The sequence below is a fragment of the Amblyomma maculatum genome, chromosome 1 (genome assembly GCF_055883805.1).
Source record: "Amblyomma maculatum isolate TAMU_Amacu chromosome 1, ASM5588380v1, whole genome shotgun sequence".
Classification (NCBI taxonomy): Eukaryota; Metazoa; Arthropoda; class Arachnida; order Ixodida; family Ixodidae; genus Amblyomma; species Amblyomma maculatum.
Window position 1 is genome coordinate 502100997 of NC_139344.1, and position 15258 is coordinate 502116254.

Below are 15258 nucleotides of genomic sequence, written 5' to 3' on the forward strand. Positions count from 1 at the left end.
CCACCTTCCACTCCCTTGAAGCAGGGAGATCGCAGCGTGTGAGAGTATTGGTTACAGCAGCGCCCCCTTGCTTACATCGTCGAACGATAACGGTCTTGACGTCCAAACCTTGTGACCAACGCAAATGAATGGACAGCGTTCACCTTACGCAGGGGGGCGTGCGTTGCTCCTGCATGTCTGACCTCGTTCATCGAGGACAGAGGAGGGAAGCGTCCATTGTTGGCTCTCCCTTGGCGGCGCGCTTTTGCGCTGGGTTATCCGATGAAGAGATCGCGCAATTCTCTTCCGCCTACGGTGAGAGCGGACGTTCTTCGCGGCCCCTTCCGAGTAGATTTCTACGGCCCATCGCACACCTGAAGTAGGCCTTATTTCGCTCCCGAACGCGTTGTGTCGTCCTCAGCGGGCCCTTCTGATGTCTTGGCCCCGGATTCTCCTTGCAACTCGCGTCTTGAACACTCTGTTTCGGGCTTTGTTCAGCAGCGCAGGCGGCGCACGATTAGCTATCAGAGAAGCTGGCGCGACACAATTATGTCAGTAGCACCAGCCAATAGTAGTAATAAATATGTATATGGCATAGCCAGGAACCGCGCATCTGTAAGACGCATGTTTAATGAAACCACTCATTCTGCACCTTCCTGTGATGATGATTAACAGGCTTCACTTACACGTGCTATCTAAACTGTCGAACATCTCTGCCTAATGATTGCCCGAGCATTGCCTGTAAGAAGCAAGCCCCGCGTTAGTTGCAATTCCTGCGAGGATGCCCCTCGTTTGTTAACAAGGCAACAGCGTGGCTTCTCGAAGACGCCCTGCTTGGCCTATAGCATATCCACCCACGATTGGATGCTTTTTATTGTATAAGGCGTTAAGCACACCGGCAATTTTTTTTTATTATTACCACGGAAGGATCATACAAACAAAAGTGAAGCAGCGTATGACGAGGCAAGGTGGTGAAACAGGAGATATTATGCTTGTGCGCACAGTGTGCTGCTTGCAGGCTGCGGCCTTGTTTGGCACTTCTTCGATGCCATAAATAATTTGCAAGCCATGCTGAGTTTGTACGCAGCAGCGGTCTCCTTGCTTCGGGCAACTAAAGCAACCAACATATTGTCACACCCTCCTTGCAAGTAGGGTGTTTTTTAGTTGCTTTTGTGGGCTTTAAAGTCTCAAAGCAACTCAGGCTATGAGAGACGATGTAGTGCAGGTCTCCGGAGATTTCGACCACGTGGGGTTCTTAAACGTGCACTGACATCGCACAGCACACATGCGCCTAGCTTTTCGCCTCCACTGAAAAGCGGTCATCGAGTCCGGGATTCGACCCTGCATCCTTGGGTACAGTAGTCGAGCGCCCTAACCACTGCACTACCGCGCCGAGGTGCAAGGAGGGTGTCTTGAAGTACTGAATAACCTCAGGGGCATCAGGAAGCGTTTCTCTACTTTCTATGCGAAACTAGAGAGGAAGCAGTCAATCAGCAGGAGGCAACTGCAGATAACCACTTTTCCAAACATTTTATGCCGAAAGCAATACTCCGACAGCCAAAGCGAGATCTCGGGTGGCCGACGTTACGCCGTGAAGAGGCGTAGCTACGGTCTCCTCACAAAAACATCAGGCTGCCATGACATTTGAATTCACGTTACCACTATTCCATGGGCTGCCAACTCGCTTCAGTAGAGTGTAGAGCTGGGCCAGTTAGTACTTACTAGTAAAGGTTGAAACCAGCGGAAAGACGTAGACACAGAGAGGCACACGACACAGCGCTGGTGCCACGTTGTGTGCCTCTCTTTCTGTGTCTACGTCTTTCAATCTCGGCCAACTCGGGTCGCTGCTTTCATATATGAGGGTGATATCAGAATCAGCATGCCAGAACCGTTTGAATTCTCGTTACACCTACGACACGCAGGCATGCCCATACCGCCGCTCGGTTGAAGCGTGACTTTATATGTGGGCTGGTAGCTTACGCCCTCGCGTCATACCCTTAAAGGATGAGCTAAAGTGTCCCCAATAATGTAGCATGACCTGAGGCTAAAAACAGCGCTAACAGAGACGAAGGAGAGAGACGGACACGGGTCCCTCTCTCTGCTTCGTCTCTGTTAGGGCCTCAGATCAGGCACCAACCAGCCCACATTTCCACCCGTTTGAATGTAGCACCTTACACTGATAGGGCGTAATAGTGGAATTATGTAGCAGGCAAAAGAGCCTTCCGCCGTTGCTTTCGCAATTGAACTAGGGTTAACCAGAGCTAAACCAGAACTAATTTTTTCTTCTTAATAAAAGGCTCTCGACAATATTTCAGGACATATCTCGTCAGAAAGGGGGGGGGGGGAGGAACAGACCAACACCATGCCACAATATACGGGGCTGCCAAACAAAAAAGCGCAGCAGTCCAAAAATAAAAAAAGAAACTCCATACCGGAGCAACGCTCTCAAGCAAAACTTCATGCATTGCAGCCGGCCTGGCCAAAGGAACTCGCCTGCTTAATCCATCTCTTCAGAATCTTTTTCTTTCTGTTCCACTTTATGCCGTACGAAGCCCACTTACGGGTTCCTCCATCAGCGACAAAGGGCGATAACGGATTGAACCGAACGGCTTACTGAACGGAGAACACAAGCTTGCTGGCAAAGAAAAAGTGGTGGTGATGATTGTATATACGCTCATACACCAGCCACGAGATCATTCTTTACTGCGCTTGCACCGTGATATACTCCTCGGAAATAAAATGAGATTACAAGATTGGCTGGCTGTTTAAGTGCAAATCCCTGTATTTCGATGTTGCAAGCATTTTACATCGTGCATAAAATCTGTCAGCTACTGTAAATAAATCATTGTCGTTTTTTTGGGGGGGAACCCATAAATATGCTCCATGGAGGTCTCGATAGTCTATTAAGAGCTCGACTGTTTGGTTAATATGACGAAGGGCGCCTGAAAGCATTTAGAAAATTCGACAGTTTTGGAGGTTTTTTTTTTATTCTGGGACAAGACAACTTCCCGACGACATGCAGTTAAAATTCCTTCTCCATGTATAAGTCACGCATCCATAAATGAAACAGATTCGCTTTAAATTACTGCTTAGGCGTGAGCTAGTTAAATGCAAAGAGTTTTAAGGGCAAAATGGCGTTTAAACTAGATTGAAATTAGCTTAGCTGCAGAGAAGGAGTGGTTTATTAGTACATGTTTACTAATAATAAATCCCTTCAGCTCGAAATAAAATGAGATGCTCTCACTCAACGGCATTTAATGCGTTACTTCTGATGGCGATGACATTAACTCGGACATTCCCAATTCTTCCCAATTTTTGCTCGTCCTTACGTATTCCTGTGCCAAGCTGAGTTTCGCACTAGGGAGGTGTGGAGAAAAAACCTCTTTCCCAAGCAATGCTTTCCCCAGATACACTTCGTATAAGAACTTTGCCGAAGTGGCTGCGTTAAAATTCATCCCCTTCGTAACCAATCGCTTCTGCGCTCAAGCGAGCTAAACTTTGCGCTTCCGTGCATTGCTTGAGCACTATTGGCCGACGCAGCACTGTAGGCGACCAAGGCGGCGCCTAGAGACAAAAGGCTGCCGCCGTAAAAGAAGCGTCCACAAAGGGCAAGCACGAAAGATCGGAAGTGAGCGGGACCCGCCATTAGACGGCGCCGCGTCAGCGTGAAAGATGTACTTCTACGTTATCGGCTCCAAGGAGGTTTTAAAAAAAGCAGCTGAAGCGGACGCCCCTGAGCTGAAGCCGCGCGCCGCCATCTTGTCATGACAAAAAAAGAAAAACGCACCGTCTGCCGGGTTACGTAGTTGGCGCGGTGGCTTCTGGATGTTGGCGTGAAAAATGGTTGCTTCGTTCGTTGTGTACGGCTGTACAAATCGAGCAAAAAAGATTACGTTTGACTTGTAAGTACCAATTTGAGCATATTAAAAACGTATCTGTCGATCGCGGCGCATGCTGACAGTTTGTAGTCTGCCTCAGCATTCATATATAACGTTCACAACGTTCTTTTGTTTTTAAAAAGGTTTCCCAAGGACCCATATGTGCGAAGTATGTGGGAGAGGGCTGTCCGGCGGTAAAAGCTGGCAGCCAAAAGACGGGCACCATTTATGGTCGACGCAGGGTCACCGCGTATTGCTTCCACTGGTCATTGTAGTCGATCATTGCAGTCATTACCACTCATCCCTAAGCACTGTTACTCGTTTCCAATCAATTGCGGTCATTCCAGGTAGTCGTTTGACATATTGGCTGTTTCGTCGTCATTAGCAGGCATGATGGGTATTCGTTATACCTAAACATCTATTATAACCTCTATTAATAATTAACGACCGCCATAAGAATTGAAAACCACCGTGGGGCATCAAGCATGGTGGATGCGGCTCCCATTTCATGACAACATCGCCTCCGTCCATTGGTAGGCGACCTCCAGCAGTTTATTTTTGAACCTCCTCATTCATCGAATTTCAGCCGTATCGAAGAAGCCTATTTGACCAGCCAAAATGAACGCGTGCAAAATAAAACAGAGCGAAAATGTCCGCGCGCCATCAAATATGTTGGTTGGAGTGCGAATATTTCCGTAAAGGAAGACCTTTTTATTTTTTTATTTTTTTATTTGGGGGGGGGGGGGCAATTTCTTTACTGCATCGCAGCAACGGGCAATTCTACTGTGGATACGGTATTGTCTACTCCGGCGCTTTACCACAGTCCTCATGAAGTGCTTGGTGTGCGGTCACGCACTGCTCGAGGCTGTCGCGCACACATCGTCGGTAGGGGGTTGGCTTACATTGCGGAGAGACGGCAAGTTCCAATCTGTGATGCCGTCCACTCAACCTTTAAATCAGAATTCCTTCGGAACATACAGGCAGCGTAGAGACACAAGGCTACCGCCTCAAAAGAATATCTTCATCATTTTCCTGGAAAGAAAAACCGGGCTGTTTGTCTTCTCAGAACAGGCGGAAAAAGAAGGTGGTCACGGTTTAACCACGTATTTAATTTCATTACATTTATTTACTCTCAGGGCCATTCGGCGTTTCAGAGAGGAGTGGGTAGTACAAAACGAAACAGCAAAAACAAATATAGGTGCACTGGACAGGTGATCAAATACAACAGACTTGAAGCAGTCTGGAGTGATGAGGGAGACAGGAAGGTGGTTCCAGTTCGGAACAAAGGACTCAAAATAACGATTAGTTGTGCAGCCAATAAGTAGCAGTATTAAAAAGAGATCACTTCGGCCTTTCATTGATGAAATAAATTTTGGAAAAAAACATAAACTAGAAAGCTCAGGAAGATTCAATGTTTTCTTCATAAGCGTTACACTGGCCAAACGAGAATAGTTAGAATGAAACGAGTGATTTTTAATGAATTCGCGGGCTTGTATGAGTGATTTAGTATGGGGATCCCAAACAGATGAGGCATACTTAAGCTTCTGCCGCACAAGAGACTTATAAAGAAGTCCTTTCAGGGTCACAGGAGCAAGGGAAAAATTGCGGCGAAGGAAACCAAGCGTTCGGTTAGCGTTATTAGTAATATGTTCAACATACGCTTTCTATGATAATGTATACGCCAAAAACTTAAAGGAGAGTTATTGAGAAAATAGGCGCATCAAGACTGGTTAAACGTTACTCTCATCGCCAACGTTTAGTTTGATAGACCAGATGTTATCAAGAGGGCTTTGTTACAGCGCAAACGGAGACAAGGTAAAAGGAAGCTTCCTGCTTGCACTGTTTTGCTCAACAATACATCTAAGAAGTTAGATATTTGTCAATATGTAGATATTTTTCGAAACATCCATTGTAATAAAACAGCGCAAACAGGAAGACATAAGACAGAATAAAAGGAAGCTTGTCCTGTAGCTTCCTCTTTATCTTGTCTAATGTCTGCCTGTTTGTGCTGTGTTTATTAATAACACATCTGAGAGGTTAGATATTTGTCGATATATTACACCATTATTCGCATTAAGTCTTATTTGTGAGTCAACGGAATCACAAAGATCGTTAAAATAAATTAGGAAGAGCAGAGGACCTTGCACGGAACCTTGAGGAACGCCGGGTGTGTCAGGACTTACGGGTGAGTCAAAGTTGTCAATGGCGACCGTACTGGGTACGACCGTCCAAAAACCATTCAATCCACTCATAACATTAGTATCAAGATTAAGTTTGCTAAGCTTGAAGAGTTGATGTGAAACAGTATCCAAATGCCTTAAAATCCCATCCACAAAGGAGAATGAATCCAAAATGGAAAACGAATCATTTGTAAAAGCGAGAAGTGGCGTTTTGCAGGAAACTGTATTGATTGGGCATAAAGAAACCGTTTAATTCAAGATGAGAGATTAGGCTAGAATAGATTGTGTTCAAGCAACTAGCACGGAACTGACGCCAATAAAATTGGTGTATAGTTGTTGGGGCTGTGGACATCACCAGATTCACAGATTTATGCGCCGGAACCACATTTACCACCTTCCAATCGTCCGGTAGCGTAGCACTCTGTCATCATCATCATCATCATAATCCTCGGCCTGACTATACCCACTGCAGGACAAAGGCCCCTCCCTTATTCCTCCAATTAACCCGGTTCTGTGCGAGCTGCATCCACTTGACCCCTGCGAACTTCTTAACCGCATCCGCCCACCTAATTTTGTGTCGCCCCCTGCAACGCTTTCCTTCTCTTGGAATCCAATTTGTTGCCCTAAGCGACCATCGGTTATCCTCTCTTCGCGCTACATGTCCTGCCCGTGCACATTTCTTCTTCTTGATCGCCACTAGAATGTGAGTGACTTGAGTTATTTCTCTGACACTATGCATGTTTCATATCTCTTAACGTTATCCCTACCATTTTTCTTTCCAAAGCACTTTGCGTTGTCCTCAACCCTCTTTGTAAGCCTCCACGTTTCAGCGCTATAGGTAAGTACAGGTAAGATGCAACTGTTGTATACTTTCCTCTTGAGCGATACCAGTAAGCTGCTAGTCATAATCTTAGCAAGAGTGCTTAGCAAATGCGCTCCATCCCAGTCTTAGCCTTGATATATTTCCAAAGTCCGCCATGTATTGCCTATGTTAATGACCTGCAAATAGCCTTTACGTACACCTTCTAGCGTGTTTACAAACAAAGGGAGCGCTCGCGGCGCCGCCGCCGAAAGGGGGTGAAAAATAGGGTTAGCATCCATAGGAATACATGGAATCGAAATATTGCAAAGCAGTTTTCTCATTTCACGGGGCGCATGTGATGTCGTTATTCGGTAAAAAGCAACTATGAAAATCCTAGAACAGATTGTCAAAATATGAAATCTCATTACCAAGGCGAAGTATTTTTAAAATACCGCGAAACATGTGGGGGTGCGAGCTGAGAGGGCGACCCGTTGAAATGTATGTTTACATAACTTACCGGAACATTTTTCTCATTTCGCAGACCATCAGAATTGGTGGCCGGTCGTTAAACGTTGACCAACGCTTTGAAGAAGTGTGTGATAAAGTATGGAGCGTCATTACGGAGGCAGTCTACTTTTAAAACTCCCCGAATAACCTGTAGTATGAATCCAGACACCGCCAAAAGGCATGCTGGGAGTAGCGAATCGCGCAGTTTTGCTTACAGTCTGATATGCTGCCGCGTAGGGTAAATAAGCTTGATAATACTGTCGCTCAAATGATACGTCGGAGACACAGTTGCATTTAAAAAGCAGTTATCAAAGGCCATACGACAATATGGACCGCACGAGATTCGCGCATTGAAGCAGACGACAGCGCAGCTGGCGATACCCACCGCGCCCGCTTCCAGCTCCGGAGGAGCGTCTGATAGCGACAGCAAGTGGTACATGGTCGTCTTCAACAGTGCGCGGTCAGTTTATCGTGCTGTGAACGGTCCCGCAAGTCGTCAGACTTGCATTACGTGAAAGAGAACGTGGTGCGTTATGCAACATAACGTCGGGGCGTCGTACAAGATGATCACCAAAAAAAATGAGAAGGGTTCACCGCTGCTGAACCGAGCAAAACATTGCGGTAAGTTGTGTTTACATGTGTTTCTATGGATCGCCCTCTCAATTCGCACCCCCATACATTTCGCGGTGTTTTAAAAATGCTTCGCCTCGGTAATGAGATTTCGCACTTCCACGATCTGCTCCTGGGCGAATAAAGACATCACAGATGAGCCGTGAAATTAGAAAACTGCTTTGGAATATATCGCTTCCATGTATTCCTAAGGGCGCTAAGCTTACATTTCACCCCCAGTCGACCCACGCTGTCGTTAGAAGCGCCAGCGCATCGTGCTTACGTCACAGATCAGTGTTGGTCTATACACAACACATTTATACAACTCACATACGGCTTCTGATGCCGAGTCGTGCCAGCAGGTGCTGCGTTACTGTTGGTTTTCCCAATATTGCACAAAGAGGAGAGTTTCTTCGGAGCCGAAAATACGACGGTTGTTTGTGCCCGCCGTGCAGTTATCTCCAGGTTATGGGAAACTTTATGCATGACACGCTTTCTTCAGTCGAGCAACGCAGTCTGTTGACATTGTTGACCATTTAGTTTTCTAAGAAGCGTTTCTGCGACAGACACCTGGACATCGGCGGGGTACCCAGCATTAGTCAGCCTTGTGGATATATCCTTAAAACTTTTATGCAACTTCTGCGTACGTGACTTTCTGAGAGAGTTCTGAAAACACATGCTGACGATGGCTCTTTTTACAAGTTTTGAATGTGCAGAATGATACGGCAATACAGGAATTCTACGCGGGGCTGGTAGGCAGAGCAAATGCGATTGGGATGGAAGGTGAAGTCATGGTCTAAAAACCTGAGAGAATCATTTACTGGTAATTCACTGGTTAAAACGAGTGGGTTAATACATTATTTCATAATGGTTAAAATGTTTACAACCTTCGGCCCTAATGAGCCGGAATCACGTCTAACAAGGATTAAGAAATCATGAACAAATCTAAACATTTTCAACACCTTAAAGGCGACTGATTGCAGTCTTGTTATGTTGAGATAAAAACAGGTTACAGGTATGGTTTCCCTTTCCAGTTTACAACCGTTGATTTCAAGTGGAATGCTATAAGCTCTAGGAAGCTGCCCACTGATATATCTGCCATGTTTTGGAAGGCAACACATCTGAAATCAGTGCACTCCTCCACACAGCATAGTAATTTGTCATTTGGTAACGAGTAATATAGATCCTTAATATCAATTGAAAATACATGAATCATTGCCAATAGGCACGCTCCGGATAGAACTTTTTAACAGCAAAAGGGTCGTCATTCCATAAAAGGTTCAACTTTTCTTGCAAATGAATGGAGACAGTTTTCTGCCATGTGCCAGTTTCAGATATGATACCCCTAAACGGTTGTACTGGCTTATGGATTTTAACGCCAAAAACACACCTAAAAATCCTTCTTTGACTCTCCTATTGCTTTGGCAAGCTTGCTGAGGCTGAACTGGTAACACATCTTCTTAGCTTTTGCTTTTACTTTTCATATAGCTACATCGTCACGCGAGTCAAAGGCGAATAAATACGCTTCGTTGGCCTTAGAGGAGTACAGTTTAAAAGAAGAAACGGCAACACCACTTCTTTGTCCGATGGAAGAACGGAAAGACCATGTTTTCGTATGTAAATCTCGATGCGCTTAAGAGGTAGCTTAGTACAACCTGGTTTAAAGAGCGAAGCAAAACGCCGGCTCCTTCGATATGCAGGGGCGTTGTTCTAGCTGCGTTGCTTGTTGCGACACTTGACGAACCATCGGAATCAGTTGCGGTGCTGACGGCTTCGGTTCCACGGCAAACTTAGGCCCCAACGAGAGAACTTTAGAGATGTCATCTGGTATATCAAAGGCCTCAAAAATGTGGACGGCTTTCCGGGTCACCCTCGGCAGCTTGGAAAAATCAGTCCAGAGTTTTAACATATGCTGTGTCCAGATGAATTCTGTTGTTTGCGCTGTCAGTCACTGGTAATCACGGAGAGTTTGCCAGGCGGTTTCATCTTTGCCGTTGGAGAGAATCTCAGCCTCGAGGTACTGACTGTAGATGTGAGCTTGCCTGTACCACTCAGACTTTGCGAGCTTGCACGCATGGGCATGCATGGGCAGGACATGTAGTGCGAAGAGAGGATAACCGATGGTCGCTTAGGGTAACAAACTGGATTCCAAGGGAAGGAAAGCGTAGCAGGGGGTGGCAGAAAGTTAGGTGGGCGGATGAGGTTAAGAAGTTCGCAGGGGTCAATGGATGCAGCTAGCACAGAACCGGTTTAAGTGGAGAAATATGGGAGATGTCTTCGCCCTGCAGTGGGTATAGTCAGGCTGATGATGATGGTGATGATGATGATGATGACGCTTTAGAGCCATGTACAGCTGAAGGAACAAATTCTCCGAACAACCACCTTACATCCTGAGGGAGCAACTTGTTGCGAATGAAAAATGACATCTCACGCGCATGACTAATGGCATGCGATAATGCTGCAATTGTAGCATAAGGATTATAGAGTACATTGATGAAGTGGCACGTTGTACTATCAATTTAATTCAAAAGCATGGATTTCTCGTCTTGTTGGTGCGTGAACATAACGAGATTGTAGCGCAGAGCAAGACAGAAGAAAAGAATAAACGAACAACATTTATTTCACACATTTTTAAGCAACCTGTTTTTATCCCAACTTGAAAAGATTGTTATCAGTTGCCTTGAAGGAATGGACGTGTTGAGAAACTTAGATTTGTTGATGATTTCTTAATCCTTGTTAGAAGTGGCTCTGGCTCAGAGTTAAAGGCGGTAAACATTTCAACCATTACGAAAGAATGTTTTAACCCACTCGTTTTAGCCTTTCAATTGCCAGTAAATGACTCTATCATGTTTTTAGACGGTAACTTCAGCTTCCGTCCTAATCTCATTTGCTGGGCCTAGCAGCCTCGTAGTAACAAACCTATATTGCCGTATAATTCCAAACAATGAAAACTCGTAAAAAGAGCCATCGCCAAAATTTGTTTTCAGAACTCCCTCAGAAAGTCGTGTACGCACAAGTTGCATGAACGTTTTAAGGAACAATTCACAAGGCTGACTAATGCTGGGCACCACGCCGATGGTCAGGTGTCTGTCGCAGAAAAGCTGCTTAGAAAACTAAATGGAGATCAATGTCGACAGGCTCCGTTGCTCGGCGGAAGAAACCGTATCATTGCAATACCATACATGCGCATAAGGTTTCCCATAACCTGAAGAGAATTGGGCGGCGCGCAATACAACCGTCGTATTTTCGGCTCCGAAGAAACTCTCCACATTGTGAAAGATTGGGAGAACCAACAGCAACGGAGCACCTGCTTCCATGACTTGTCTTCAGAAGATGCATGTGATTTGCATTAAAGGTGTCGTGTATAAGGTATTTTTATCATGCGGGGGCCATTACATCGGACAGACAGGGAGGTGCTAAATGATCGATGAATGGAACACGCAGTAACGTCAAGAATGGGAAAGGGGCTAGACTTGTTGACCCCGCTCTTTCATGCAAATCGAGAACGTCTGAGCAAACTGGACCGAAGCGGTGGCATTGTGATAGAGCAACCGCCTTGCATTCGGGAGGTACCGGGTTCGATCCCTGGTGCCGCCGGTTACCCACCGGTTTTTCAATGGGTACAAGCTTTCCCCCGGCCTGGTGCTTGGCTCTTCTCGGGTGAAATGCTCGGGAAAAGGTCCACATAATGGGATTATGCCGCGCGAGGCGGGCTTATTGCTGTCCAATAGCGGAGCGGATCACTGTGGCAGTGATCAGTTCCGCCATCGGACAACAAGAAGTCCGCCTTGCGCGGCAAAAGCTCATAATGTGGCCCTTCAAAGCTCCATCGATGAACCACTGCATGGGACGCACAGGAAACAAAACTGCACTCCTTCCCCTTACACACACAAAGAAGTAGTCAGCCAGCATTTTAAACTCAGTTCCAGCTCACTGCATTTAGCCCTGCAGGATTTCCAGAAGAATCTTCAGCAGTCACAGTAGGTACGTCCACAGGAGAGAAATCTCTTCCGAAGGCCCCGAGTCGTCAACTTGTTCCTCGAGCACTGTGGGGCTGCTGTAGTGGTGGTGACTGTCTGGTTGTAGTGATGCAACATAGCCGTAGTCATGAAGAGTAGGTTCTTTGTAGAATCATCCATGCTTCCGGAGAGACATGTGTTAGCACTCCTTCTATGTTTTTATGTGATAAGGAACTCTCGTTTCTTAGGCAAAGATACTGTTAGCACAACTGTATAAATGTGCTGCATGTGTGAAATAAAATATGCTGGAAGTTAGCGCTCGTGTTGTTCGTTTCTTTTTCTTTCCTGTTTTGCTCTGCGTTGCAATATCGCCATTTTAACCCACTTATTGCTGTCGCTTCTCCTCACCTAAGCAATGAGTGTTTGACCCGCGGCCTTCGCGCTATTACACAACTGAGTCTGTGCCGACACCGGTAGCGTACGCGCCTCTCTCCGTGAGCGCTCCTGCTCTTCAATAATTTTCTCTCTTACCTCAGCGCCTCCTCGGCTGTGGCTAACTGTCGCTGGAATTCACCGATATCCGCATCGCTTCTCCTTTTCTCTTCCTCACTTAGCCTCAGACATCGGGGCGCGCTGAGCGCCATACCCAGAGCTATAATCCCTTTCTTTCTAAGAAAGAGGAGCTTACCTTCTCCCTCAACATCTGCGGTTGACACCGGAACTCGCGCCTCCTCGACGTAAACTATCGTCGTAGGAATCTGAAATTCCTCATAAAAGTTTTCTATAAAGAGCGACTCACTGCTGCTAGTGCTATCCAGGTTATTGATCCCCTCGGTCAGCACTTCACCAGCCCCATTTGCGCCAGGGTATGTCGGCTCCGGCAACGTGCGCCTCTCTGCGTTTATCTCCTTGAAGCAGTTTACTCTGCCGTCTTAGCTCTTCCTCGCTACGGCTAACTGGCGCGAGAGATTGCAGATATACGCGTTGCTTCTCTCCTTTTACGTGACTCACTCAGCCTCGGACATTGGTGCGAGCCGAGGGCCATACCCACAATCGTCATAATCCCTCCACCAACCAAATGATTACCTAAACCCTACGGCTAATGCGCACACGCCAAGGCAAGAAGGCAAGTGAGAGTGGAGAAACTCAGTTATCGGGCTATTGATTGTGGAGCTTTCCTCGTCGCAGGAGCAGGTTGAGTCACCGAATGTGTGGCCGAGGTAAGTTGACCGCAGGGCGGTCATGTCCTCCAGGATAAAAAAGCACATCGCCACAGGCGCCGCAAAGTGCAGGATCCGTCATCTCGTAGCCGCAGCGCTCCATTTCGCTCTCGCTCCATTCGCATCCTACACTACTCTAGCTTCTCGGCGCTGTTTTAGAGCGTTGGCTCACGAGGCCTCTCCCAATGTCGTCGCCTAACTTAGACCTTGCACATGGGGCTTCTAACAAACATATGGCCCCGTCAATCCTCCTGCAGGGGCTGTTCCCAGCCGTAGAAAGCCGCACGGATTAGCCCGATCACGTCGTTAAATGCTATGAGATGTGGCCACACTGTTGGCACCCATGGTGATCGTAGAGCGTGCCGGTCGAACAGTGCCCAGCTCCTTCATCCGCTTGTTCGTGGACACGTTGCAGGTCGGAAGTTGACTGCTTGATTGAAACTCTAATCATGGTAGACTAGGGCACAGAGCAATCGGAAAGAAGGCAGCCTGGAGGCGGTTGAGACCCGACCAGCTCTCTCCTTTGCCTTTGAGCCAGGATTCTGGGGCGCATTCTACACACCAATCAGAACACAGCTTCTTGCTCTGCGCCGGTGCCAACAAGGTTGTTTTACCTTTCAATTCGAGCACCATGCGCACTTCTCAAAGCCGTTAAGCACTTCTACGGTGCACATGGCTGCAGCTGCGAGGGTCGAAAACACAAAAGAATTTTAATCAAAAACACCAGTGCACAGCAGGGGCCTGAGGACACAGCGATGGTCATCCTGGCACTGCTGAACGCACACTACAAGGGGGACCGAGTCACCGAGCTAAGCTGGGGAAGGAGGAACCCGAGCGGCCGCCAAGCAGCCGGCTGAGTGGACTCTTAAACTAAAACATCATCATAATCATCATCATCATCAGCAGCAGCCTGACTATACCCACTGCAGGGCGAAGGCCTCTCCCATATTTCTCCAATTAACCCGGTTCTGTGCTAGCTGCATCCACTTCGCCCTTGCGAACTTCTTAACCTCATCCGCCCATCTAACTTTCTGCCGCCCCTGCTACACTTTCCTTCCCTTGGAATTCAGTTTGTTACCCTAAGCGACCATTGGTTATCCTCTCTTCGCACTACATGTCCTGCCTATGCCCATTCCTTCTTCTTAATTTCCACTAGAATGTCAGTAACTTGAGTTATTTCTCTGACCTACCCCTACCATTTTTCGTTCCAGCGCCCTCTGAGTTGTCCTCAACTTAAGTAGAACCCTCTTGGTTAGCCTCCACGTTTCAGCCTCCTAGATGAGTACAGATAAGATGCAACTGTTGTATACTTTCCTCTTGAGCGATACCGGTAAGCTGCTAGTCATAATTGGCGAGTGGTTGCCTGAGGTGGGCATTTGACCTCAAAAACCTCGAACTCACCTCAAACTCAAGAAATATTTGGCAACGTCACTCAACCTCAACCTCATAAATTGAGGTTGAGGTCCCCCAGGCGACCTCACCTCACTTTTCATGTGACCACTGGCGACCTCACTCAACCTCACCTCAAACTCAAAATGTGAGGTTGAGGTCGGGCGCTCGACCTAAAAAAAATAAAAAAAAGAGAATCAAATTAAACCGTAGCCTAAAGCAAATATACATTTCTCAGTAAGCCTGGCCAGAATTTTTTTGTATGAAGGCTGTATTTTACTCTTAATTTTATACAACAATTATTATCCCGAATAAAAGCAGAAAATCGCTGGAGACTACATGTCCAACTCTACACTAAAGTGGCAATCCTTTCCCCCTCCTCACCTACCCTTTTGTGGTCGGTTTCATTCTAAGGCCTACAGGGATACCATGTTATTACGCATAGGCCCATAATGCAATGCAATGAGTTTATCCCATCCGACCCACGTGAAAAAGATTCGTATTAGAAATAAAACAAGGCAGTTCTTACTATATACTGAAAAAAACAAATGCTGTTGACCCTATGTCGATGACAACAATGACGATATGCTCTTTTTCTTAATTTGTAAAAAAAGAAATAATGATTGCCAAGCTCTTTTTTAATACACTGTACATTGTCTTGCGACCAAATGCATTAAATTAGGAAAAAATAGAAATACATGCAGTCGTGCCTCGTTAGTCGTTAGTATGGACACT